The following is a 26,934-nucleotide window of genomic DNA, read 5'->3' as shown; positions in this document are numbered from 1 at the left end:
AGAGGCACAGAGACTGGGGCTGCTTGATTGTCTTGCCACCTCAAACTTCCAACGTACGTCTAGGGGTCCGTGCCGGGCGTCTCCAGCAGCCCTGCTCCCAAAATGCGAACGTGTGCAGATAGCTCGCAGCCAGAAAGAGCTAGCCTGGAAAGCTGTTGCTCAGCCTCATCTGCCCATGGCACTGCTCGCACAGAGGCACACAGACTGGGGCTGCTTGCTTGTCTTGCCACCTCAAACTTCAAACATACGTCTGGGGGTCCGTGCTGGGCATCTCCGGCAGCCCTGCTCCCAAAATGCAAAAGTCTGCAGATAGCTCGCAACCAGAAAGAGCTAGCCTGGAAAGCTGTTGCTCAGCCTCATCTGCCCATGGCACTGCTCGCACAGAGGCACAGAGACTGGGGCTGCTTGCTTGTCTTGCCACCTCAAACTTCAAACGTAGCTCTGGGGGTCCGTGCCGGGCGTCTCCGGCAGCCCTGCTCCCAAAATGCTAACGTCTGCAGATAGCTCGCAGCCAGAAAGAGCTAGCCTGGAAAGCTGTTGCTCAGCCTCATCTGCCCATGGCACTGCTCGCACAGAGGCACACAGACTGGGGCTGCTTGCTTGTCTTGCCACCTCAAACTTCAAACGTATCTCTGGTGTTCTGTGCAGGGCGTCTCCGGCAGCCCTGCTCCCAATATGCGAACGTCTGCAGATAGCTCGCAGCCAGAAAGAGCTAGCCTGGAAAGCTGTTGCTCAGCCTCCTCTGCCCATAGCACTGCTCGCACAGAGGCACAGAGACTGGGGCTGCTTGCTTGTCTTGCCACCTCAAACTTCAAATGTATCTCTGGGGTTCTGTGTCGGGCGTCTCCGGCAGCCCTGCTCCCAAAATGCTAACGTCTGCAGATAGCTCGCAGCCAGAAAGAGCTAGCCTGGAAAGCTGTTGCTCAGCCTCATCTGCCCATGGCACTGCTCGCACAGAGGCACAGAGGCTGGGGCTGCTTGCTTGTCTTGCCACCTCAAACTTCAAACGTATCTCTGGGGTTCTGTGCCGGGCGTCTCCGGCAGCCCTGCTCCCAAAATGCTAACGTCTGCAGATAGCTCGCAGCCAGAAAGAGCTAGCCTGGAAAGCTGTTGCTCAGCCTCATCTGCCCATGGCACTGCTCGCACAGAGGCACAGAGACTGGGGCTGCTTGCTTGTCTTGACACCTCAAACTTCAAACGTATCTCTGGGGTTCTCTGCCGGGCGTCTCCGGCAGCCCTGCTCCCAAAATGCGAACATCTGCAGATAGCTCGCAGCAAGAAAGAGCTAGCCTGGAAAGCTGTTGCTCAGCCTCATCTGCCCATGGCACTGCTCGCACAGAGGCACACAGACTGGGGCTGCTTGCTTGTCTTGCCACCTCAAACTTCAAACGTACGTCTGGGGTCCGTGCGGGGAGCCTCCGGCAGCCCTGCTCCCAAAATGCGAACGTGTGCAGATAGCTCGCAGCCAGAAAGAGCTAGCCTGGAAAGCTGTTGCTCAGCCTCATCTGCCCATGGCACTGCTCGCACAGAGGCACACAGACTGGGGCTGCTTGCTTGTCTACCCACCTCAAACTTCAAACGTATCTCTGGGGTTCTGTACGGGGCGCCTCCGGCAGCCCTGCTCCCAAAATGCGAACGTCTGCAGATAGCTCGCAGCCAGAAAGAGCTAGCCTGGAAAGCTGTTGCTCAGCCTCATCTGCCCATGGCACTGCTCGCACAGAGGCACAGAGACTGGGGCTGCTTGCTTGTCTTGCCACCTCAAACTTCAAACGTACTTCTGGGGGTCCGTGCCGGGCGACTCCTTCAGCCCTGCAACGAAAATGCGAACGTCTGCAGATAGCTCGCAGCCAGAAAGAGCTAGCCTGGAAAGCTGTTGCTCAGCCTCATCTGCCCATGGCACTGCTCGCACAGAGGCACACAGACTGGGGCTGCTTGCTTGTCTTGCCACCTCAAACTTCAAACGTACGTCTGGGGTCCGTGCGGGGAGCCTCCGGCAGCCCTGCTCCCAAAATGCGAACGTGTGCAGATAGCTCGCAGCCAGAAAGAGCTAGCCTGGAAAGCTGTTGCTCAGCCTCATCTGCCCATGGCACTGCTCGCACAGAGGCACACAGACTGGGGCTGCTTGCTTGTCTACCCACCTCAAACTTCAAACGTATCTCTGGGGTTCTGTACGGGGCGCCTCCGGCAGCCCTGCTCCCAAAATGCGAACGTCTGCAGATAGCTCGCAGCCAGAAAGAGCTAGCCTGGAAAGCTGTTGCTCAGCCTCATCTGCCCATGGCACTGCTCGCACAGAGGCACAGAGACTGGGGCTGCTTGCTTGTCTTGCCACCTCAAACTTCAAACGTACTTCTGGGGGTCCGTGCCGGGCGACTCCTTCAGCCCTGCAACGAAAATGCGAACGTCTGCAGATAGCTCGCAGCCAGAAAGAGCTAGCCTGGAAAGCTGTTGCTCAGCCTCATCTGCCCATGGCACTGCTCGCACAGAGGCACACAGACTGGGGCTGCTTGCTTGTCTTGCCACCTCAAACTTCAAACGTACCTCTGAGGTTCTGTGCAGGGCGTCTCCGGCAGCCCTGCTCCCAAAATGCGAACGTCTGCAGGTAGCTCGCAGCCAGAAAGAGCTAGCCTGGAAAGCTGTTGCTCAGCCTCCTCTGCCCATGGCACTGCTCGCACAGAGGCACACAGACTGGGGCTGCTTGCTTGTCTTGCCACCTCAAACTTCAAACGTACGTCTGGGGGTCCGTGCCGGGCGTCTCCGGCAGCCCTGCTCCCAAAATGCGAACGTGTGCAGATAGCTCGCAGCCAGAAAGAGCTAGCCTGGAAAGCTGTTGCTCAGCCTCATCTGCCCATGGCACTGCTCGCACAGAGGCACACAGACTGGGGCTGCTTGCTTGTCTTGCCACCTCAAACTTCAAACGTACTTCTGGGGGTCCGTGCCGGGCGACTCCTTCAGCCCTGTAACGAAAATGCGAACGTCTGCAGATAGCTCGCAGCCAGAAAGAGCTAGCCTGGAAAGCTGTTGCTCAGCCTCATCTGCCCATGGCACTGCTCGCACAGAGGCACACAGACTGGGGCTGCTTGCTTGTCTTGCCACCTCAAACTTCAAACGTACCTCTGAGGTTCTGTGCAGGGCGTCTCCGGCAGCCCTGCTCCCAAAATGCGAACGTCTGCAGATAGCTCGCAGCCAGAAAGAGCTAGCCTGGAAAGCTGTTGCTCAGCCTCCTCTGCCCATGGCACTGCTCGCACAGAGGCACACAGACTGGGGCTGCTTGCTTGTCTTGCCACCTCAAACTTCAAACGTACGTCTGGGGGTCCGTGCCGGGCGTCTCCGGCAGCCCTGCTCCCAAAATGCGAACGTGTGCAGATAGCTCGCAGCCAGAAAGAGCTAGCCTGGAAAGCTGTTGCTCAGCCTCATCTGCCCATGGCACTGCTCGCACAGAGGCACACAGACTGGGGCTGCTTGCTTGTCTTGCCACCTCAAACTTCAAACGTACTTCTGGGGGTCCGTGCCGGGCGACTCCTTCAGCCCTGTAACGAAAATGCGAACGTTTGCAGATAGCTCGCAGCCAGAAAGAGCTAGCCTGGAAAGCTGTTGCTCAGCCTCATCTGCCCATGGCACTGCTCGCACAGAGGCACAGAGACTGGGGCTGCTTGCTTGTCTTGCCGCCTCAAACTTCAAACGTATCTCTGGGGTTCTGTGCAGGGCGTCTCCGGCAGCCCTGCTCCCAAAATGCGAACGTCTGCAGATAGCTCGCAGCCAGAAAGAGCTAGCCTGGAAAGCTGTTGCTCAGCCTCATCTGCCCATGGCACTGCTCGCACAGAGGCACACAGACTGGGGCTGCTTGCTTGTCTTGCCACCTCAAACTTCCAACGTACGTCTGGGGGTCCGTGCGGGGAGCCTCCGGCAGCCCTGCTCCCAAAATGCGAACGTGTGCAGATAGCTCGCAGCCAGAAAGAACTAGCCTGGAAAGCTGTTGCTCAGCCTCATCTGCCCATGGCACTGCTCGCACAGAGGCACACAGACTGGGGCTGCTTGCTTGTCTTGCCACCTCAAACTTCAAACGTACGTCTGGGGGTCCGTGCCGGGCATCTCCGGCAGCCCTGCTCCCAAAATGCTAACGTCTGCAGATAGCTCGCAGCCAGAAAGAGCTAGCCTGGAAAGCTGTTGCTCAGCCTCATCTGCCCATGGCACTGCTCGCACAGAGGCACACAGACTGGGGCTGCTTGCTTGTCTTGCCACCTCAAACTTCAAACTTACCTCTGGGGGTCCGTGCCGGGCGTCTCCGGCAGCCCTGCTCCCATAATGCAAAAGTCTGCAGATAGCTCGCAGCCAGAAAGAGCTAGCCTGGAAAGCTGTTGCTCAGCCTCATTTGCCCATGGCACTGCTCGCACAGAGGCACACAGACTGGGGCTGCTTGCTTGTCTTGCCACCTCAAACTTCAAACGTATCTCTGGGGTTCTGTGCAGGGCGTCTCCGGCAGCCCTGCTCCCAAAATGCGAACATCTGCAGACAGCTCGCAGCCAGAAAGAGCTAGCCTGGAAAGCTGTTGCTCAGCCTCATCTGCCCATGGCACTGCTCGCACAGAGGCACACAGACTGGGGCTGCTTGCTTGTCTTGCCACCTCAAACTTCAAAAGTACCTCTGGGAGTCCGTGCCGGGCGTCTCCAGTAGCCCTGCTCCCAAAATGCGAACGTCTGCTGGTACCTCGCAGCCAGAAAGAGCTAGCCTGGAAAGCTGTTGCTCAGCCTCATCTGCCCATGGCACTGCTCGCACAGAGGCACACAGACTGGGGTTGCTTGCTTGTCTTGCCACCTCAAACTTCAAACGTAGCTCTTAGGGTCCGTGCCGGGCGTCTCCAGCAGCCCTGCTCCCAAAATGCTAACGTCTGCAGATAGCTCGCAGCCAGAAAGAGCTAGCCTGGAAAGCTGTTGCTCAGCCTCATCTGCCCATGGCACTGCTCGCACAGAGGCACAGAGGCTGGGGCTGCTTGCTTGTCTTGCCACCTCAAACTTCAAACGTATCTCTGGTGTTCTGTGCAGGGCGTCTCCGGCAGCCCTGCTACCAATATGCGAACGTCTGCAGATAGCTCGCAGGCAGAAAGAGCTAGCCTGGAAAGCTGTTGCTCAGCCTCATCTGCCCATGGCACTGCTCGCACAGAGGCACAGAGACTGGGGCTGCTTGCTTGTCTTGCCACCTCAAACTTCAAATGTATCTCTGGGGTTCTGTGCCGGGCGTCTCCGGCAGCCCTGCTCCCAAAATGCTAACGTCTGCAGATAGCTCGCAGCCAGAAAGAGCTAGCCTGGAAAGCTGTTGCTCAGCCTCATCTGCCCATGGCACTGCTCGCACAGAGGCACAGAGGCTGGGGCTGCTTGCTTGTCTTGCCACCTCAAACTTCAAACGTATCTCTGGGGTTCTGTGCCGGGCGTCTCCGGCAGCCCTGCTCCAAAAATGCTAACGTCTGCAGATAGCTCGCAGGCAGAAAGAGCTAGCCTGGAAAGCTGTTGCTCAGCCTCATCTGCCCATGGCACTGCTCGCACAGAGGCACACAGACTGGGGCTGCTTGCTTGTCTTGCCACCTCAAACTTCAAACGTACGTCTGGGGTCCGTGCGGGGAGCCTCCGGCAGCCCTGCTCCCAAAATGCGAACGTGTGCAGATAGCTCGCAGCCAGAAAGAGCTAGCCTGGAAAGCTGTTGCTCAGCCTCATCTGCCCATGGCACTGCTCGCACAGAGGCACACAGACTGGGGCTGCTTGCTTGTCTTGCCACCTCAAACTTCAAACGTATCTCTGGGGTTCTGTACCGGGCGCCTCCGGCAGCCCTGCTCCCAAAATGCGAACGTCTGCAGATAGCTCGCAGCCAGAAAGAGCTAGCCTGGAAAGCTGTTGCTCAGCCTCATCTGCCCATGGCACTGCTCGCACAGAGGCACAGAGACTGGGGCTGCTTGATTGTCTTGCCACCTCAAACTTCCAACGTACGTCTAGGGGTCCGTGCCGGGCGTCTCCAGCAGCCCTGCTCCCAAAATGCGAACGTGTGCAGATAGCTCGCAGCCAGAAAGAGCTAGCCTGGAAAGCTGTTGCTCAGCCTCATCTGCCCATGGCACTGCTCGCACAGAGGCACACAGACTGGGGCTGCTTGCTTGTCTTGCCACCTCAAACTTCAAACATACGTCTGGGGGTCCGTGCTGGGCATCTCCGGCAGCCCTGCTCCCAAAATGCAAAAGTCTGCAGATAGCTCGCAACCAGAAAGAGCTAGCCTGGAAAGCTGTTGCTCAGCCTCATCTGCCCATGGCACTGCTCGCACAGAGGCACAGAGACTGGGGCTGCTTGCTTGTCTTGCCACCTCAAACTTCAAACGTAGCTCTGGGGGTCCGTGCCGGGCGTCTCCGGCAGCCCTGCTCCCAAAATGCTAACGTCTGCAGATAGCTCGCAGCCAGAAAGAGCTAGCCTGGAAAGCTGTTGCTCAGCCTCATCTGCCCATGGCACTGCTCGCACAGAGGCACACAGACTGGGGCTGCTTGCTTGTCTTGCCACCTCAAACTTCAAACGTATCTCTGGTGTTCTGTGCAGGGCGTCTCCGGCAGCCCTGCTCCCAATATGCGAACGTCTGCAGATAGCTCGCAGCCAGAAAGAGCTAGCCTGGAAAGCTGTTGCTCAGCCTCCTCTGCCCATAGCACTGCTCGCACAGAGGCACAGAGACTGGGGCTGCTTGCTTGTCTTGCCACCTCAAACTTCAAATGTATCTCTGGGGTTCTGTGTCGGGCGTCTCCGGCAGCCCTGCTCCCAAAATGCTAACGTCTGCAGATAGCTCGCAGCCAGAAAGAGCTAGCCTGGAAAGCTGTTGCTCAGCCTCATCTGCCCATGGCACTGCTCGCACAGAGGCACAGAGGCTGGGGCTGCTTGCTTGTCTTGCCACCTCAAACTTCAAACGTATCTCTGGGGTTCTGTGCCGGGCGTCTCCGGCAGCCCTGCTCCCAAAATGCTAACGTCTGCAGATAGCTCGCAGCCAGAAAGAGCTAGCCTGGAAAGCTGTTGCTCAGCCTCATCTGCCCATGGCACTGCTCGCACAGAGGCACAGAGACTGGGGCTGCTTGCTTGTCTTGACACCTCAAACTTCAAACGTATCTCTGGGGTTCTCTGCCGGGCGTCTCCGGCAGCCCTGCTCCCAAAATGCGAACATCTGCAGATAGCTCGCAGCAAGAAAGAGCTAGCCTGGAAAGCTGTTGCTCAGCCTCATCTGCCCATGGCACTGCTCGCACAGAGGCACACAGACTGGGGCTGCTTGCTTGTCTTGCCACCTCAAACTTCAAACGTACGTCTGGGGTCCGTGCGGGGAGCCTCCGGCAGCCCTGCTCCCAAAATGCGAACGTGTGCAGATAGCTCGCAGCCAGAAAGAGCTAGCCTGGAAAGCTGTTGCTCAGCCTCATCTGCCCATGGCACTGCTCGCACAGAGGCACACAGACTGGGGCTGCTTGCTTGTCTACCCACCTCAAACTTCAAACGTATCTCTGGGGTTCTGTACGGGGCGCCTCCGGCAGCCCTGCTCCCAAAATGCGAACGTCTGCAGATAGCTCGCAGCCAGAAAGAGCTAGCCTGGAAAGCTGTTGCTCAGCCTCATCTGCCCATGGCACTGCTCGCACAGAGGCACAGAGACTGGGGCTGCTTGCTTGTCTTGCCACCTCAAACTTCAAACGTACGTCTGGGGGTCCGTGCCGGGCGTCTCCAGCAGCCCTGCTCCCAAAATGCAAACGTCTGCTGGTAGCTCGCAGCCAGAAAGAGCTAGCCTGGAAAGCTGTTGCTCAGCCTCATCTGCCCATGGCACTGCTCGCACAGAGGCACACAGACTGGGGGTGCTTGCTTGTCTTGCACCTCAAACTTCAAACGTAGCTCTGGGGGTCCGTGCCGCGCGTCTCCGCAGCCCTGCTCCCAAAATGCGAACGTCTGCAGATAGCTCGCAGCCAGAAAGAGCTAGCCTGGAAAGCTGTTGCTCAGCATCATCTGCCCATGGCACTGCTCGCACAGAGGCACACAGACTGGGGCTGCTTGCTTGTCTTGCCACCTCAAACTTCAAACGTATCTCTGGGGTTCTGTGCAGGGCGTCTCCGGCAGCCCTGCTCCCAAAATGCGAACGTCTGCAGATAGCTCGCAGCCAGAAAGAGCTAGCCTGGAAAGCTGTTGCTCAGCCTCATCTGCCCATGGCACTGCTCGCACAGAGGCACAGAGACTGGGGCTGCTTGATTGTCTTGCCACCTCAAACTTCCAACGTACGTCTAGGGGTCCGTGCCGGGCATCTCCGGCAGCCCTGCTTCCAAAATGCGAACGTGTGCAGATAGCTCGCAGCCAGAAAGAGCTAGCCTGGAAAGCTGTTGCTCAGCCTCATCTGCCCATGGCACTGCTCGCACAGAGGCACACAGACTGGGGCTGCTTGCTTGTCTTGCCACCTCAAACTTCAAACATACGTCTGGGGGTCCGTGCTGGGCATCTCCGGCAGCCCTGCTCCCAAAATGCAAAAGTCTGCAGATAGCTCGCAACCAGAAAGAGCTAGCCTGGAAAGCTGTTGCTCAGCCTCATCTGCCCATGGCACTGCTCGCACAGAGGCACAGAGACTGGGGCTGCTTGCTTGTCTTGCCACCTCAAACTTCAAACGTAGCTCTGGGGGTCCGTGCCGGGCGTCTCCGGCAGCCCTGCTCCCAAAATGCTAACGTCTGCAGATAGCTCGCAGCCAGAAAGAGCTAGCCTGGAAAGCTGTTGCTCAGCCTCATCTGCCCATGGCACTGCTCGCACAGAGGCACACAGACTGGGGCTGCTTGCTTGTCTTGCCACCTCAAACTTCAAACGTATCTCTGGTGTTCTGTGCAGGGCGTCTCCGGCAGCCCTGCTCCCAATATGCGAACGTCTGCAGATAGCTCGCAGCCAGAAAGAGCTAGCCTGGAAAGCTGTTGCTCAGCCTCCTCTGCCCATAGCACTGCTCGCACAGAGGCACAGAGACTGGGGCTGCTTGCTTGTCTTGCCACCTCAAACTTCAAATGTATCTCTGGGGTTCTGTGTCGGGCGTCTCCGGCAGCCCTGCTCCCAAAATGCTAACGTCTGCAGATAGCTCGCAGCCAGAAAGAGCTAGCCTGGAAAGCTGTTGCTCAGCCTCATCTGCCCATGGCACTGCTCGCACAGAGGCACAGAGGCTGGGGCTGCTTGCTTGTCTTGCCACCTCAAACTTCAAACGTATCTCTGGGGTTCTGTGCCGGGCGTCTCCGGCAGCCCTGCTCCCAAAATGCTAACGTCTGCAGATAGCTCGCAGCCAGAAAGAGCTAGCCTGGAAAGCTGTTGCTCAGCCTCATCTGCCCATGGCACTGCTCGCACAGAGGCACAGAGACTGGGGCTGCTTGCTTGTCTTGACACCTCAAACTTCAAACGTATCTCTGGGGTTCTCTGCCGGGCGTCTCCGGCAGCCCTGCTCCCAAAATGCGAACATCTGCAGATAGCTCGCAGCAAGAAAGAGCTAGCCTGGAAAGCTGTTGCTCAGCCTCATCTGCCCATGGCACTGCTCGCACAGAGGCACACAGACTGGGGCTGCTTGCTTGTCTTGCCACCTCAAACTTCAAACGTACGTCTGGGGTCCGTGCGGGGAGCCTCCGGCAGCCCTGCTCCCAAAATGCGAACGTGTGCAGATAGCTCGCAGCCAGAAAGAGCTAGCCTGGAAAGCTGTTGCTCAGCCTCATCTGCCCATGGCACTGCTCGCACAGAGGCACACAGACTGGGGCTGCTTGCTTGTCTACCCACCTCAAACTTCAAACGTATCTCTGGGGTTCTGTACGGGGCGCCTCCGGCAGCCCTGCTCCCAAAATGCGAACGTCTGCAGATAGCTCGCAGCCAGAAAGAGCTAGCCTGGAAAGCTGTTGCTCAGCCTCATCTGCCCATGGCACTGCTCGCACAGAGGCACAGAGACTGGGGCTGCTTGCTTGTCTTGCCACCTCAAACTTCAAACGTACGTCTGGGGGTCCGTGCCGGGCGTCTCCAGCAGCCCTGCTCCCAAAATGCAAACGTCTGCTGGTAGCTCGCAGCCAGAAAGAGCTAGCCTGGAAAGCTGTTGCTCAGCCTCATCTGCCCATGGCACTGCTCGCACAGAGGCACACAGACTGGGGGTGCTTGCTTGTCTTGCACCTCAAACTTCAAACGTAGCTCTGGGGGTCCGTGCCGCGCGTCTCCGCAGCCCTGCTCCCAAAATGCGAACGTCTGCAGATAGCTCGCAGCCAGAAAGAGCTAGCCTGGAAAGCTGTTGCTCAGCATCATCTGCCCATGGCACTGCTCGCACAGAGGCACACAGACTGGGGCTGCTTGCTTGTCTTGCCACCTCAAACTTCAAACGTATCTCTGGGGTTCTGTGCAGGGCGTCTCCGGCAGCCCTGCTCCCAAAATGCGAACGTCTGCAGATAGCTCGCAGCCAGAAAGAGCTAGCCTGGAAAGCTGTTGCTCAGCCTCATCTGCCCATGGCACTGCTCGCACAGAGGCACAGAGACTGGGGCTGCTTGATTGTCTTGCCACCTCAAACTTCCAACGTACGTCTAGGGGTCCGTGCCGGGCATCTCCGGCAGCCCTGCTTCCAAAATGCGAACGTCTGCAGATAGCTTGCAGCCAGAAAGAGCTAGCCTGGAAAGCTGTTGCTCAGCCTCATCTGCCCATGGCACTGCTCGCACAGAGGCACACAGACTGGGGCTGCTTGCTTGTCTTGCCACCTCAAACTTCAAACGTACGTCTGGGGTCCGTGCGGGGAGCCTCCGGCAGCCCTGCTCCCAAAATGCGAACGTCTGCAGATAGCTCGCAGCCAGAAAGAGCTAGCCTGGAAAGCTGTTGCTCAGCCTCATCTGCCCATGGCACTGCTCGCACAGAGGCACACAGACTGGGGCTGCTTGCTTGTCTACCCACCTCAAACTTCAAACGTATCTCTGGGGTTCTGTACCGGGCGCCTCCGGCAGCCCTGCTCCCAAAATGCGAACGTCTGCAGATAGCTCGCAGCCAGAAAGAGCTAGCCTGGAAAGCTGTTGCTCAGCCTCATCTGCCCATGGCACTGCTCGCACAGAGGCACACAGACTGGGGCTGCTTGCTTGTCTTGCCACCTCAAACTTCAAACGTACCTCTGGGGGTCCGTGCCGGGTGTCTCCAGCATCCCTGCTCCCAAAATGCAAACGTCTGCTGGTAGCTCGCAGCCAGAAAGAGCTAGCCTGGAAAGCTGTTGCTCAGCCTCATCTGCCCATGGCACTGCTCGCACAGAGGCACACAGACTGGGGCTGCTTGCTTGTCTTGCCACCTCAAACTTCAAACGTACCTCTGGGGGTTCGTGCCGGGCGTCTCCGGCAGCCCTGCTCCCAAAATGCGAACGTCTGCAGATAGCTCGCAGCCAGAAAGAGCTAGCCTGGAAAGCTGTTGCTCAGCCTCATCTGCCCATGGCACTGCTCGCACAGAGGCACAGAGACTGGGGCTGCTTGCTTGTCTTGCCACCTCAAACTTCAAACGTAGCTCTGGGGGTCCGTGCCGGGCGACTCCTTCAGCCCTGCAACGAAAATGCGAACGTCTGCAGATAGCTGGCAGCCAGAAAGAGCTAGCCTGGAAAGCTGTTGCTCAGCCTCATCTGCCCATGGCACTGCTCGCACAGAGGCACACAGACTGGGACTGCTTGCTTGTCTTGCCACCTCAAACTTCAAACGTAGATCTGGGGGTCCGTGCCGGGCGTCTCCGCAGCCCTGCTCCCAAAATGCGAACGTCTGCAGATAGCTCGCAGCCAGAAAGAGCTAGCCTGGAAAGCTGTTGCTCAGCCTCATCTGCCCATGGCACTGCTCGCACAGAGGCACACAGACTGGGGCTGCTTGCTTGTCTTGCCACCTCAAACTTCAAACGTACGTCTGGGGGTCCGTGCCGGGCGTCTCCAGCAGCCCTGCTCCCAAAATGCAAACGTCTGCTGGTAGCTCGCAGCCAGAAAGAGCTAGCCTGGAAAGCTGTTGCTCAGCCTCATCTGCCCATGGCACTGCTCGCACAGAGGCACACAGACTGGGGCTGCTTGCTTGTCTTGCCACCTCAAACTTCAAACGTAGCTCTGGGGGTCCGTGCCGGGCGTCTCCGGCAGCCCTGCTCCCAAAATGCTAACGTCTGCAGATAGCTCGCAACCAGAAAGATCTAGCCTGGAAAGCTGTTGCTCAGCCTCATCTGCCCATGGCACTGCTCGCACAGAGGCACACAGACTGGGGCTGCTTGCTTGTCTTGCCACCTCAAACTTCAAACGTACCTCTGGGGGTCCGTGCAGGGCGTCTCCGGCAGCCCTGCTCCCAAAATGCGAACATCTGCAGATAGCTCGCAGCCAGAAAGAGCTAGCCTGGAAAGCTGTTGCTCAGCCTCATCTGCCCATGGCACTGCTCACACAGAGGCACACAGAGTGGGGCTGCTTGCTTGTCTTGCCACCTCAAACTTCAAACGTAGCTCTGGGGGTCCGTGCCGGGTGCCTCCGGCAGCCCTGCTCCCAAAATGCGAACGTCTGCAGATAGCTCGCAGCCAGAAAGAGCTAGCCTGGAAAGCTGTTGCTCAGCCTCATCTGCCCATGGCACTGCTCGCACAGAGGCACACAGACTGGGGCTGCTTGCTTGTCTTGCCACCTCAAACTTCAAACGTATCTCTGGGGTTCTGTGCCGGGCGTCTCCAGCAGCCCGGCTTCCAAAATGCGAACGTCTGCAGATAGCTGGCAGCCAGAAAGAGCTAGCCTGGAAAGCTGTTGCTCAGCCTCATCTGCCCATGGCACTGCTCGCACAGAGGCACACAGACTGGGGCTGCTTGCTTGTCTTGCCACCTCAAACTTCAAACGTACGTCTGGGGTCCGTGCGGGGAGCCTCCGGCAGCCCTGCTCCCAAAATGCGAACGTGTGCAGATAGCTCGCAGCCAGAAAGAGCTAGCCTGGAAAGCTGTTGCTCAGCCTCATCTGCCCATGGCACTGCTCGCACAGAGGCACAGAGACTGGGGCTGCTTGCTTGTCTTGCCACCTCAAACTTCAAACGTACGTCTGGGGGTCCGTGCCGGGCGTCTCCAGCAGCCCTGCTCCCAAAATGCAAACGTCTGCTGGTAGCTCGCAGCCAGAAAGAGCTAGCCTGGAAAGCTTTTGCTCAGCCTCATCTGCCCATGGCACTGCTCGCACAGAGGCACACAGACTGGGGGTGCTTGCTTGTCTTGCACCTCAAACTTCAAACGTAGCTCTGGGGGTCCGTGCCGCGCGTCTCCGCAGCCCTGCTCCCAAAATGCGAACGTCTGCAGATAGCTCGCAGCCAGAAAGAGCTAGCCTGGAAAGCTGTTGCTCAGCATCATCTGCCCATGGCACTGCTCGCACAGAGGCACACAGACTGGGGCTGCTTGCTTGTCTTGCCACCTCAAACTTCAAACGTATCTCTGGGGTTCTGTGCAGGGCGTCTCCGGCAGCCCTGCTCCCAAAATGCGAACGTCTGCAGATAGCTCGCAGCCAGAAAGAGCTAGCCTGGAAAGCTGTTGCTCAGCCTCATCTGCCCATGGCACTGCTCGCACAGAGGCACAGAGACTGGGGCTGCTTGATTGTCTTGCCACCTCAAACTTCAAACGTACGTCTAGGGGTCCGTGCCGGGCGTCTCCAGCAGCCCTGCTCCCAAAATGCGAACGTGTGCAGATAGCTCGCAGCCAGAAAGAGCTAGCCTGGAAAGCTGTTGCTCAGCCTCATCTGCCCATGGCACTGCTCGCACAGAGGCACACAGACTGGGGCTACTTGCTTGTCTTGCCACCTCAAACTTCAAACGTACGTCTGGGGGTCCGTGCCGGGCATCTCCGGCAGCCCTGCTCCCAAAATGCAAAAGTCTGCAGATAGCTCGCAGCCAGAAAGAGCTAGCCTGGAAAGCTGTTGCTCAGCCTCATCTGCCCATGGCACTGCTCGCACAGAGGCACAGAGACTGGGGCTGCTTGCTTGTCTTGCCACCTCAAACTTCAAACGTACGTCTGGGGGTCCGTGCCGGGCGTCTCCAGCAGCCCTGCTCCCAAAATGCAAACGTCTGCTGGTAGCTCGCAGCCAGAAAGAGCTAGCCTGGAAAGCTGTTGCTCAGCCTCATCTGCCCATGGCACTGCTCGCACAGAGGCACACAGACTGGGGGTGCTTGCTTGTCTTGCACCTCAAACTTCAAACGTAGCTCTGGGGGTCCGTGCCGCGCGTCTCCGCAGCCCTGCTCCCAAAATGCGAACGTCTGCAGATAGCTCGCAGCCAGAAAGAGCTAGCCTGGAAAGCTGTTGCTCAGCATCATCTGCCCATGGCACTGCTCGCACAGAGGCACACAGACTGGGGCTGCTTGCTTGTCTTGCCACCTCAAACTTCAAACGTATCTCTGGGGTTCTGTGCAGGGCGTCTCCGGCAGCCCTGCTCCCAAAATGCGAACGTCTGCAGATAGCTCGCAGCCAGAAAGAGCTAGCCTGGAAAGCTGTTGCTCAGCCTCATCTGCCCATGGCACTGCTCGCACAGAGGCACAGAGACTGGGGCTGCTTGATTGTCTTGCCACCTCAAACTTCCAACGTATCTCTGGGGGTCCGTGCCGGGCGTCTCCAGCAGCCCTGCTCCCAAAATGCGAACGTGTGCAGATAGCTCGCAGCCAGAAAGAGCTAGCCTGGAAAGCTGTTGCTCAGCCTCATCTGCCCATGGCACTGCTCGCACAGAGGCACACAGACTGGGGCTGCTTGCTTGTCTTGCCACCTCAAACTTCAAACGTACGTCTGGGGGTCCGTGCCGGGCATCTCCGGCAGCCCTGCTCCCAAAATGCAAAAGTCTGCAGATAGCTCGCAGCCAGAAAGAGCTAGCCTGGAAAGCTGTTGCTCAGCCTCATCTGCCCATGGCACTGCTCGCACAGAGGCACAGAGACTGGGGCTACTTGCTTGTCTTGCCACCTCAAACTTCAAACGTACGTCTGGGGGTCCGTGCCGGGCATCTCCGGCAGCCCTGCTCCCAAAATGCAAAAGTCTGCAGATAGCTCGCAGCCAGAAAGAGCTAGCCTGGAAAGCTGTTGCTCAGCCTCATCTGCCCATGGCACTGCTCGCACAGAGGCACAGAGACTGGGGCTGCTTGCTTGTCTTGCCACCTCAAACTTCAAACGTACGTCTGGGGGTCCGTGCCGGGCGTCTCCAGCAGCCCTGCTCCCAAAATGCAAACGTCTGCTGGTAGCTCGCAGCCAGAAAGAGCTAGCCTGGAAAGCTGTTGCTCAGCCTCATCTGCCCATGGCACTGCTCGCACAGAGGCACACAGACTGGGGGTGCTTGCTTGTCTTGCACCTCAAACTTCAAACGTAGCTCTGGGGGTCCGTGCCGCGCGTCTCCGCAGCCCTGCTCCCAAAATGCGAACGTCTGCAGATAGCTCGCAGCCAGAAAGAGCTAGCCTGGAAAGCTGTTGCTCAGCATCATCTGCCCATGGCACTGCTCGCACAGAGGCACACAGACTGGGGCTGCTTGCTTGTCTTGCCACCTCAAACTTCAAACGTATCTCTGGGGTTCTGTGCAGGGCGTCTCCGGCAGCCCTGCTCCCAAAATGCGAACGTCTGCAGATAGCTCGCAGCCAGAAAGAGCTAGCCTGGAAAGCTGTTGCTCAGCCTCATCTGCCCATGGCACTGCTCGCACAGAGGCACAGAGACTGGGGCTGCTTGATTGTCTTGCCACCTCAAACTTCCAACGTATCTCTGGGGGTCCGTGCCGGGCGTCTCCAGCAGCCCTGCTCCCAAAATGCGAACGTGTGCAGATAGCTCGCAGCCAGAAAGAGCTAGCCTGGAAAGCTGTTGCTCAGCCTCATCTGCCCATGGCACTGCTCGCACAGAGGCACACAGACTGGGGCTGCTTGCTTGTCTTGCCACCTCAAACTTCAAACGTACCTCTGGGGGTCCGTGCCGGGCATCTCCGGCAGCCCTGCTCCCAAAATGCAAAAGTCTGCAGATAGCTCGCAGCCAGAAAGAGCTAGCCTGGAAAGCTGTTGCTCAGCCTCATCTGCCCATGGCACTGCTCGCACAGAGGCACAGAGACTGGGGCTGCTTGCTTGTCTTGCCACCTCAAACTTCAAACGTACGTCTGGGGGTCCGTGCCGGGCGTCTCCAGCAGCCCTGCTCCCAAAATGCAAACGTCTGCTGGTAGCTCGCAGCCAGAAAGAGCTAGCCTGGAAAGCTGTTGCTCAGCCTCATCTGCCCATGGCACTGCTCGCACAGAGGCACACAGACTGGGGGTGCTTGCTTGTCTTGCACCTCAAACTTCAAACGTAGCTCTGGGGGTCCGTGCCGCGCGTCTCCGCAGCCCTGCTCCCAAAATGCGAACGTCTGCAGATAGCTCGCAGCCAGAAAGAGCTAGCCTGGAAAGCTGTTGCTCAGCATCATCTGCCCATGGCACTGCTCGCACAGAGGCACACAGACTGGGGCTGCTTGCTTGTCTTGCCACCTCAAACTTCAAACGTATCTCTGGGGTTCTGTGCAGGGCGTCTCCGGCAGCCCTGCTCCCAAAATGCGAACGTCTGCAGATAGCTCGCAGCCAGAAAGAGCTAGCCTGGAAAGCTGTTGCTCAGCCTCATCTGCCCATGGCACTGCTCGCACAGAGGCACAGAGACTGGGGCTGCTTGATTGTCTTGCCACCTCAAACTTCCAACGTATCTCTGGGGGTCCGTGCCGGGCGTCTCCAGCAGCCCTGCTCCCAAAATGCGAACGTGTGCAGATAGCTCGCAGCCAGAAAGAGCTAGCCTGGAAAGCTGTTGCTCAGCCTCATCTGCCCATGGCACTGCTCGCACAGAGGCACACAGACTGGGGCTGCTTGCTTGTCTTGCCACCTCAAACTTCAAACGTACGTCTGGGGGTCCGTGCCGGGCATCTCCGGCAGCCCTGCTCCCAAAATGCAAAAGTCTGCAGATAGCTCGCAGCCAGAAAGAGCTAGCCTGGAAAGCTGTTGCTCAGCCTCATCTGCCCATGGCACTGCTCGCACAGAGGCACAGAGACTGGGGCTACTTGCTTGTCTTGCCACCTCAAACTTCAAACGTACGTCTGGGGGTCCGTGCCGGGCATCTCCGGCAGCCCTGCTCCCAAAATGCAAAAGTCTGCAGATAGCTCGCAGCCAGAAAGAGCTAGCCTGGAAAGCTGTTGCTCAGCCTCATCTGCCCATGGCACTGCTCGCACAGAGGCACAGAGACTGGGGCTGCTTGCTTGTCTTGCCACCTCAAACTTCAAACGTACGTCTGGGGGTCCGTGCCGGGCGTCTCCAGCAGCCCTGCTCCCAAAATGCAAACGTCTGCTGGTAGCTCGCAGCCAGAAAGAGCTAGCCTGGAAAGCTGTTGCTCAGCCTCATCTGCCCATGGCACTGCTCGCACAGAGGCACACAGACTGGGGGTGCTTGCTTGTCTTGCACCTCAAACTTCAAACGTAGCTCTGGGGGTCCGTGCCGCGCGTCTCCGCAGCCCTGCTCCCAAAATGCGAACGTCTGCAGATAGCTCGCAGCCAGAAAGAGCTAGCCTGGAAAGCTGTTGCTCAGCATCATCTGCCCATGGCACTGCTCGCACAGAGGCACACAGACTGGGGCTGCTTGCTTGTCTTGCCACCTCAAACTTCAAACGTATCTCTGGGGTTCTGTGCAGGGCGTCTCCGGCAGCCCTGCTCCCAAAATGCGAACGTCTGCAGATAGCTCGCAGCCAGAAAGAGCTAGCCTGGAAAGCTGTTGCTCAGCCTCATCTGCCCATGGCACTGCTCGCACAGAGGCACAGAGACTGGGGCTGCTTGATTGTCTTGCCACCTCAAACTTCCAACGTATCTCTGGGGGTCCGTGCCGGGCGTCTCCAGCAGCCCTGCTCCCAAAATGCGAACGTGTGCAGATAGCTCGCAGCCAGAAAGAGCTAGCCTGGAAAGCTGTTGCTCAGCCTCATCTGCCCATGGCACTGCTCGCACAGAGGCACACAGACTGGGGCTGCTTGCTTGTCTTGCCACCTCAAACTTCAAACGTACCTCTGGGGGTCCGTGCCGGGCATCTCCGGCAGCCCTGCTCCCAAAATGCAAAAGTCTGCAGATAGCTCGCAGCCAGAAAGAGCTAGCCTGGAAAGCTGTTGCTCAGCCTCATCTGCCCATGGCACTGCTCGCACAGAGGCACAGAGACTGGGGCTGCTTGCTTGTCTTGCCACCTCAAACTTCAAACGTAGCTCTGGGGGTCCGTGCCGGGTGCCTCCGGCAGCCCTGCTCCCAAAATGCGAACGTCTGCAGATAGCTCGCAGCCAGAAAGAGCTAGCCTGGAAAGCTGTTGCTCAGCCTCATCTGCCCATGGCAGTGCTCGCACAGAGGCACACAGACTGGGGCTGCTTGCTTGTCTTGCCACCTCAAACTTCAAACGTATCTCTGGGGTTCTGTGCAGGGCGTCTCCAGCAGCCCTGCTTCCAAAATGCGAACGTCTGCAGATAGCTTGCAGCCAGAAAGAGCTAGCCTGGAAAGCTGTTGCTCAGCCTCATCTGCCCATGGCACTGCTCGCACAGAGGCACACAGACTGGGGCTGCTTGCTTGTCTTGCCACCTCAAACTTCCAACGTACGTCTGGGGTCCGTGCGGGGAGCCTGCGGCACCCCTGCTCCCAAAATGCGAACGTGTGCAGATAGCTCGCAGCCAGAAAGACCTAGCCTGGAAAGCTGTTGCTCAGCCTCATCTGCCCATGGCACTGCTCGCACAGAGGCACACAGACTGGGGCTGCTTGCTTGTCTACCCACCTCAAACTTCAAACGTATCTCTGGGGTTCTGTACCGGGCGCCTCCGGCAGCGCTGCTCCCAAAATGCGAACGTCTGCAGATAGCTCGCAGCCAGAAAGAGCTAGCCTGGAAAGCTGTTGCTCAGCCTCATCTGCCCATGGCACTGCTCGCACAGAGGCACACAGACTGGGGCTGCTTGCTTGTCTTGCCACCTCAAACTTCAAACGTAGCTCTGGGGGTCCGTGCCGGGCGACTCCTTCAGCCCTGCAACGAAAATGCGAACGTCTGCAGATAGCTCGCAGCCAGAAAGAACTAGCCTGGAAAGCTGTTGCTCAGCCTCATCTGCCCATGGCACTGCTCGCACAGAGGCACACAGACTGGGGCTGCTTGCTTGTCTTGCCACCTCAAACTTCAAACGTATCTCTGGGGTTCTGTGCAGGGCGTCTCCGGCAGCCCTGCTCCCAAAATGCGAACGTCTGCAGATAGCTCGCAGCCAGAAAGAGCTAGCCTGGAAAGCTGTTGCTCAGCCTCATCTGCCCATGGCACTGCTCGCACAGAGGCACACAGACTGGGGCTGCTTGCTTGTCTTGCCACTTGAAACTTCCAACGTACGTCTGGGGGTCCGTGCGGGGAGCCTCCGGCAGCCCTGCTCCCAAAATGCGAACGTGTGCAGATAGCTCGCAGCCAGAAAGAACTAGCCTGGAAAGCTGTTGCTCAGCCTCATCTGCCCATGGCACTGCTCGCACAGAGGCACACAGACTGGGGCTGCTTGCTTGTCTTGCCACCTCAAACTTCAAACGTACGTCTGGGGGTCCGTGCCGGGCATCTCCGGCAGCCCTGCTCCCAAAATGCTAACGTCTGCAGATAGCTCGCAGCCAGAAAGAGCTAGCCTGGAAAGCTGTTGCTCAGCCTCATCTGCCCATGGCACTGCTCGCACAGAGGCACACAGACTGGGGCTGCTTGCTTGTCTTGCCACCTCAAACTTCAAACGTACCTCTGGGGGTCCGTGCCAGGCGTCTCCAGCAGCCCTGCTCCCATAATGCAAAAGTCTGCAGATAGCTCGCAGCCAGAAAGAGCTAGCCTGGAAAGCTGTTGCTCAGCCTCATCTGCCCATGGCACTGCTCGCACAGAGGCACACAGACTGGGGCTGCTTGCTTGTCTTGCCACCTCAAACTTCAAACGTATCTCTGGGGTTCTGTGCAGGGCGTCTCCGGCAGCCCTGCTCCCAAAATGCGAACGTCTGCAGATAGCTCGCAGCCAGAAAGAGCTAGCCTGGAAAGCTGTTGCTCAGCCTCATCTGCCCATGGCACTGCTCGCACAGAGGCACACAGACTGGGGCTGCTTGCTTGTCTTGCCACCTCAAACTTCAAACGTACCTCTGGGGGTCCGTGCCGGGCGGCTCCGGCAGCCCTGCTCCCAAAATGCTAACGTCTGCAGATAGCTCGCAGCCAGAAAGAGCTAGCCTGGAAAGCTGTTGCTCAGCCTCATCTGCCCATGGCACTGCTCGCACAGAGGCACACAGACTGGGGCTGCTTGCTTGTCTTGCCACCTCAAACTTCAAACGTATCTCTGGGGTTCTGTGCAGGGCGTCTCCGGCAGCCCTGCTCCCAAAATGCGAACGTCTGCAGATAGCTCGCAGCCAGAAAGAGCTAGCCTGGAAAGCTGTTGCTCAGCCTCATCTGCCCATGGCACTGCTCGCACAGAGGCACACAGACTGGGGCTGCTTGCTTGTCTTGCCACTTGAAACTTCCAACGTACGTCTGGGGGTCCGTGCGGGGAGCCTCCGGCAGCCCTGCTCCCAAAATGCGAACGTGTGCAGATAGCTCGCAGCCAGAAAGAACTAGCCTGGAAAGCTGTTGCTCAGCCTCATCTGCCCATGGCACTGCTCGCACAGAGGCACACAGACTGGGGCTGCTTGCTTGTCTTGCCACCTCAAACTTCAAACGTACGTCTGGGGGTCCGTGCCGGGCATCTCCGGCAGCCCTGCTCCCAAAATGCTAACGTCTGCAGATAGCTCGCAGCCAGAAAGAGCTAGCCTGGAAAGCTGTTGCTCAGCCTCATCTGCCCATGGCACTGCTCGCACAGAGGCACAGAGACTGGGGCTGCTTGCTTGTCTTGCCACCTCAAACTTCAAACGTACGTCTGGGGGTCCGTGCCGGGCGTCTCCAGCAGCCCTGCTCCCAAAATGCAAACGTCTGCTGGTAGCTCGCAGCCAGAAAGAGCTAGCCTGGAAAGCTGTTGCTCAGCCTCATCTGCCCATGGCAGTGCTCGCACAGAGGCACACAGAGTGGGGCTGCTTGCTTGTCTTGCACCTCAAACTTCAAACGTAGCTCTGGGGGTCCGTGCCGCGCGTCTCCGCAGCCCTGCTCCCAAAATGCGAACGTCTGCAGATAGCTCGCAGCCAGAAAGAGCTAGCCTGGAAAGCTGTTGCTCAGCATCATCTGCCCATGGCACTGCTCGCACAGAGGCACACAGACTGGGGCTGCTTGCTTGTCTTGCCACCTCAAACTTCAAACGTATCTCTGGGGTTCTGTGCAGGGCGTCTCCGGCAGCCCTGCTCCCAAAATGCGAACGTCTGCAGATAGCTCGCAGCCAGAAAGAGCTAGCCTGGAAAGCTGTTGCTCAGCCTCATCTGCCCATGGCACTGCTCGCACAGAGGCACAGAGACTGGGGCTGCTTGATTGTCTTGCCACCTCAAACTTCCAACGTATCTCTGGGGGTCCGTGCCGGGCGTCTCCAGCAGCCCTGCTCCCAAAATGCGAACGTGTGCAGATAGCTCGCAGCCAGAAAGAGCTAGCCTGGAAAGCTGTTGCTCAGCCTCATCTGCCCATGGCACTGCTCGCACAGAGGCACACAGACTGGGGCTGCTTGCTTGTCTTGCCACCTCAAACTTCAAACGTACGTCTGGGGTTCCGTGCCGGGCATCTCCGGCAGCCCTGCTCCCAAAATGCAAAAGTCTGCAGATAGCTCGCAGCCAGAAAGAGCTAGCCTGGAAAGCTGTTGCTCAGCCTCATCTGCCCATGGCACTGCTCGCACAGAGGCACAGAGACTGGGGCTGCTTGCTTGTCTTGCCACCTCAAACTTCAAACGTAGCTCTGGGGGTCCGTGCCGGGCGTCTCCGGCAGCCCTGCTCCCAAAATGCTAACGTCTGCAGATAGCTCGCAGCCAGAAAGAGCTAGCCTGGAAAGCTGTTGCTCAGCCTCATCTGCCCATGGCACTGCTCGCACAGAGGCACACAGACTGGGGCTGCTTGCTTGTCTTGCCACCTCAAACTTCAAACGTACCTCTGGGGGTCCGTGCAGGGCGTCTCCGGCAGCCCTGCTCCCAAAATGCGAACATCTGCAGATAGCTCGCAGCCAGAAAGAGCTAGCCTGGAAAGCTGTTGCTCAGCCTCATCTGCCCATGGCACTGCTCACACAGAGGCACACAGAGTGGGGCTGCTTGCTTGTCTTGCCACCTCAAACTTCAAACGTAGCTCTGGGGGTCCGTGCCGGGTGCCTCCGGCAGCCCTGCTCCCAAAATGCGAACGTCTGCAGATAGCTCGCAGCCAGAAAGAGCTAGCCTGGAAAGCTGTTGCTCAGCCTCATCTGCCCATGGCAGTGCTCGCACAGAGGCACACAGAGTGGGGCTGCTTGCTTGTCTTGCCACCTCAAACTTCAAACGTATCTCTGGGGTTCTGTGCAGGGCGTCTCCAGCAGCCCTGCTTCCAAAATGCGAACGTCTGCAGATAGCTTGCAGCCAGAAAGAGCTAGCCTGGAAAGCTGTTGCTCAGCCTCATCTGCCCATGGCACTGCTCGCACAGAGGCACACAGACTGGGGCTGCTTGCTTGTCTTGCCACCTCAAACTTCAAACGTACGTCTGGGGTCCGTGCGGGGAGCCTGCGGCACCCCTGCTCCCAAAATGCGAACGTGTGCAGATAGCTCGCAGCCAGAAAGAGCTAGCCTGGAAAGCTGTTGCTCAGCCTCATCTGCCCATGGCACTGCTCGCACAGAGGCACAGAGGCTGGGGCTGCTTGCTTGTCTACCCACCTCAAACTTCAAACGTATCTCTGGGGTTCTGTACCGGGCGCCTCCGGCAGCGCTGCTCCCAAAATGCGAACGTCTGCAGATAGCTCGCAGCCAGAAAGAGCTAGCCTGGAAAGCTGTTGCTCAGCCTCATCTGCCCATGGCACTGCTCGCACAGAGGCACACAGACTGGGGCTGCTTGCTTGTCTTGCCACCTCAAACTTCAAACGTAGCTCTGGGGGTCCGTGCCGGGCGACTCCTTCAGCCCTGCAACGAAAATGCGAACGTCTGCAGATAGCTCGCAGCCAGAAAGAGCTAGCCTGGAAAGCTGTTGCTCAGCCTCATCTGCCCATGGCACTGCTCGCACAGAGGCACACAGACTGGGGCTGCTTGCTTGTCTTGCCACCTCAAACTTCAAACGTATCTCTGGGGTTCTGTGCAGGGCGTCTCCGGCAGCCCTGCTCCCAAAATGCGAACGTCTGCAGATAGCTCGCAGCCAGAAAGAGCTAGCCTGGAAAGCTGTTGCTCAGCCTCATCTGCCCATGGCACTGCTCGCACAGAGGCACACAGACTGGGGCTGCTTGCTTGTCTTGCCACTTGAAACTTCCAACGTACGTCTGGGGGTCCGTGCGGGGAGCCTCCGGCAGCCCTGCTCCCAAAATGCAAACGTGTGCAGATAGCTCGCAGCCAGAAAGAACTAGCCTGGAAAGCTGTTGCTCAGCCTCATCTGCCCATGGCACTGCTCGCACAGAGGCACACAGACTGGGGCTGCTTGCTTGTCTTGCCACCTCAAACTTCAAACGTACGTCTGGGGATCCGTGCCGGGCATCTCCGGCAGCCCTGCTCCCAAAATGCTAACGTCTGCAGATAGCTCGCAGCCAGAAAGAGCTAGCCTGGAAAGCTGTTGCTCAGCCTCATCTGCCCATGGCACTGCTCGCACAGAGGCACACAGACTGGGGCTGCTTGCTTGTCTTGCCACCTCAAACTTCAAACGTACCTCTGGGGGTCCGTGCCAGGCGTCTCCAGCAGCCCTGCTCCCATAATGCAAAAGTCTGCAGATAGCTCGCAGCCAGAAAGAGCTAGCCTGGAAAGCTGTTGCTCAGCCTCATCTGCCCATGGCACTGCTCGCACAGAGGCACACAGACTGGGGCTGCTTGCTTGTCTTGCCACCTCAAACTTCAAACGTATCTCTGGGGTTCTGTGCAGGGCGTCTCCGGCAGCCCTGCTCCCAAAATGCGAACATCTGCAGATAGCTCGCAGCCAGAAAGAGCTAGCCTGGAAAGCTGTTGCTCAGCCTCATCTGCCCATGGCACTGCTCGCACAGAGGCACACAGACTGGGGCTGCTTGCTTGTCTTGCCACCTCAAACTTCAAAGGTAGCTCTGGGGATCCGTGCCGGGCGTCTCCGCAGCCCTGCTCCCAAAATGCGAACGTATGCAGATAGCTCGCAGCCAGAAAGAGCTAGCCTGGAAAGCTGTTGCTCAGCATCATCTGCCCATGGCACTGCTCGCACAGAGGCACACAGACTGGGGCTGCTTGCTTGTCTTGCCACCTCAAACTTCAAACGTATCTCTGGGGTTCTCTGCAGGGCGTCTCCTGCAGCCCTGCTCCCAAAATGCGAACGTCTGCAGATAGCTCGCAGCCAGAAAGAGCTAGCCTGGAAAGCTGTTGCTCAGCCTCATCTGCCCATGGCGCTGCTCGCACAGAGGCACACAGACTGGGGCTGCTTGCTTGTCTTGCCACCTCAAACTTCAAATGTATCTCTGGGGTTCTGTATCGGGTGCCTCCGACAGCCCTGCTCCCAAAATGCGAACGTCTGCAGATAGCTCGCAGCCAGAAAGAGCTAGCCTGGAAAGCTGTTGCTCAGCCTCATCTGCCCATGGCACTGCTCGCACAGAGGCACACAGACTGGGGCTGCTTGCTTGTCTTGCCACCTCAAACTTCAAACGTACCTCTGGGGGTCCGTGCCGGGCGGCTCCGGCAGCCCTGCTCCCAAAATGCTAACGTCTGCAGATAGCTCGCAGCCAGAAAGAGCTAGCCTGGAAAGCTGTTGCTCAGCCTCATCTGCCCATGGCACTGCTCGCACAGAGGCACACAGACTGGGGCTGCTTGCTTGTCTTGCCACCTCAAACTTCAAACGTATCTCTGGGGGTCCGTGCGGGGCGCCTCCGGCAGCCCTGCTCCCAAAATGCGAACGTCTGCAGATAGCTCGCAGCCAGAAAGAGCTAGCCTGGAAAGCTGTTGCTCAGCCTCATCTGCCCATGGCACTGCTCGCACAGAGGCACAGAGACTGGGGCTGCTTGCTTGTCTTGCCACCTCAAACTTCAAACGTACTTCTGGGGGTCCGTGCCGGGCGACTCCTTCAGCCCTGCTCCCAAAATGCGAACGTCTGCAGATAGCTCGCAGCCAGAAAGAGCTAGCCTGGAAAGCTGTTGCTCAGCCTCATCTGCCCATGGCACTGCTCGCACAGAGGCACACAGACTGGGGCTGCTTGCTTGTCTTGCCACCTCAAACTTCAAACGTATCTCTGGGGTTCTGTGCAGGGCGTCTCCGGCAGCCCTGCTCCCAAAATGCGAACGTCTGCAGATAGCTCGCAGACAGAAAGAGCTAGCCTGGAAAGCTGTTGCTCAGCCTCATCTGCCCATGGCACTGCTCGCACAGAGGCACAGAGACTGGGGCTGCTTGCTTGTCTTGCCACCTCAAACTTCAAACGTACTTCTGGGGGTCCGTGCAGGGCGTCTCCAGCAGCCCTGCTCCCAAAATGAGAACATCTGCAGATAGCTCGCAGCCAGAAAGAGCTAGCCTGGAAAGCTGTTGCTCAGCCTCATCTGCCCATGGCACTGCTCGCACAGAGGCACACAGACTGGGGCTGCTTGCTTGTCTTGCCACCTCAAACTTCAAACGTACCTCTGGGGGTCCGTGCCGGGCGTCTCCGGCAGCCCTGCTCCCAAAATGCGAACGTCTGCAGATACCTCGCAGCCAGAAAGAGCTAGCCTGGAAAGCTGTTGCTCAGCCTCATCTGCCCATGGCACTGCTCGCACAGAGGCACACAGACTGGGGCTGCTTGCTTGTCTTGCCACCTCAAACTTCAAACGTACGTCTGGGGTCCGTGCGGGGAGCCTCCGGCAGCCCTGCTCCCAAAATGCGAACGTGTGCAGATAGCTCGCAGCCAGAAAGAGCTAGCCTGGAAAGCTGTTGCTCAGCCTCATCTGCCCATGGCACTGCTCGCACAGAGGCACACAGACTGGGGCTGCTTGCTTGTCTTGCCACCTCAAACTTCAAACGTAGCTCTGGGGGTCCGTGCCGGGCGACTCCTTCAGCCCTGCAATGAAAATGCGAACGTCTGCAGATAGCTCGCAGCCAGAAAGAGCTAGCCTGGAAAGCTGTTGCTCAGCCTCATCTGCCCATGGCACTGCTCGCACAGAGGCACACAGACTGGGGCTGCTTGCTTGTCTTGCCACCTCAAACTTCAAACGTATCTCTGGGGTTCTGTGCAGGGCGTCTCCGGCAGCCCTGCTCCCAAAATGCGAACGTCTGCAGATAGCTCGCAGCCAGAAAGAGCTAGCCTGGAAAGCTGTTGCTCAGCCTCATCTGCCCATGGCACTGCTCGCACAGAGGCACACAGACTGGGGCTGCTTGCTTGTCTTGCCACTTGAAACTTCCAACGTACGTCTGGGGGTCCGTTCGGGGAGCCTCCGGCAGCCCTGCTCCCAAAATGCGAACGTGTGCAGATAGCTCGCAGCCAGAAAGAACTAGCCTGGAAAGCTGTTGCTCAGCCTCATCTGCCCATGGCACTGCTCGCACAGAGGCACACAGACTGGGGCTGCTTGCTTGTCTTGCCACCTCAAACTTCAAACGTACGTCTGGGGGTCCGTGCCGGGCATCTCCGGCAGCCCTGCTCCCAAAATGCTAACGTCTGCAGATAGCTCGCAGCCAGAAAGAGCTAGCCTGGAAAGCTGTTGCTCAGCCTCATCTGCCCATGGCACTGCTCGCACAGAGGCACACAGACTGGGGCTGCTTGCTTGTCTTGCCACCTCAAACTTCAAACGTACCTCTGGGGGTCCGTGCCAGGCGTCTCCAGCAGCCCTGCTCCCATAATGCAAAAGTCTGCAGATAGCTCGCAGCCAGAAAGAGCTAGCCTGGAAAGCTGTTGCTCAGCCTCATCTGCCCATGGCACTGCTCGCACAGAGGCACACAGACTGGGGCTGCTTGCTTGT

The sequence above is a fragment of the Opisthocomus hoazin genome, chromosome 30, assembly GCF_030867145.1.
Source record: "Opisthocomus hoazin isolate bOpiHoa1 chromosome 30, bOpiHoa1.hap1, whole genome shotgun sequence".
Classification (NCBI taxonomy): domain Eukaryota; kingdom Metazoa; phylum Chordata; class Aves; order Opisthocomiformes; family Opisthocomidae; genus Opisthocomus; species Opisthocomus hoazin.
The sequence above is the reverse complement of the archived record's forward strand: the minus strand, read 5'-3'. Positions refer to the sequence as shown.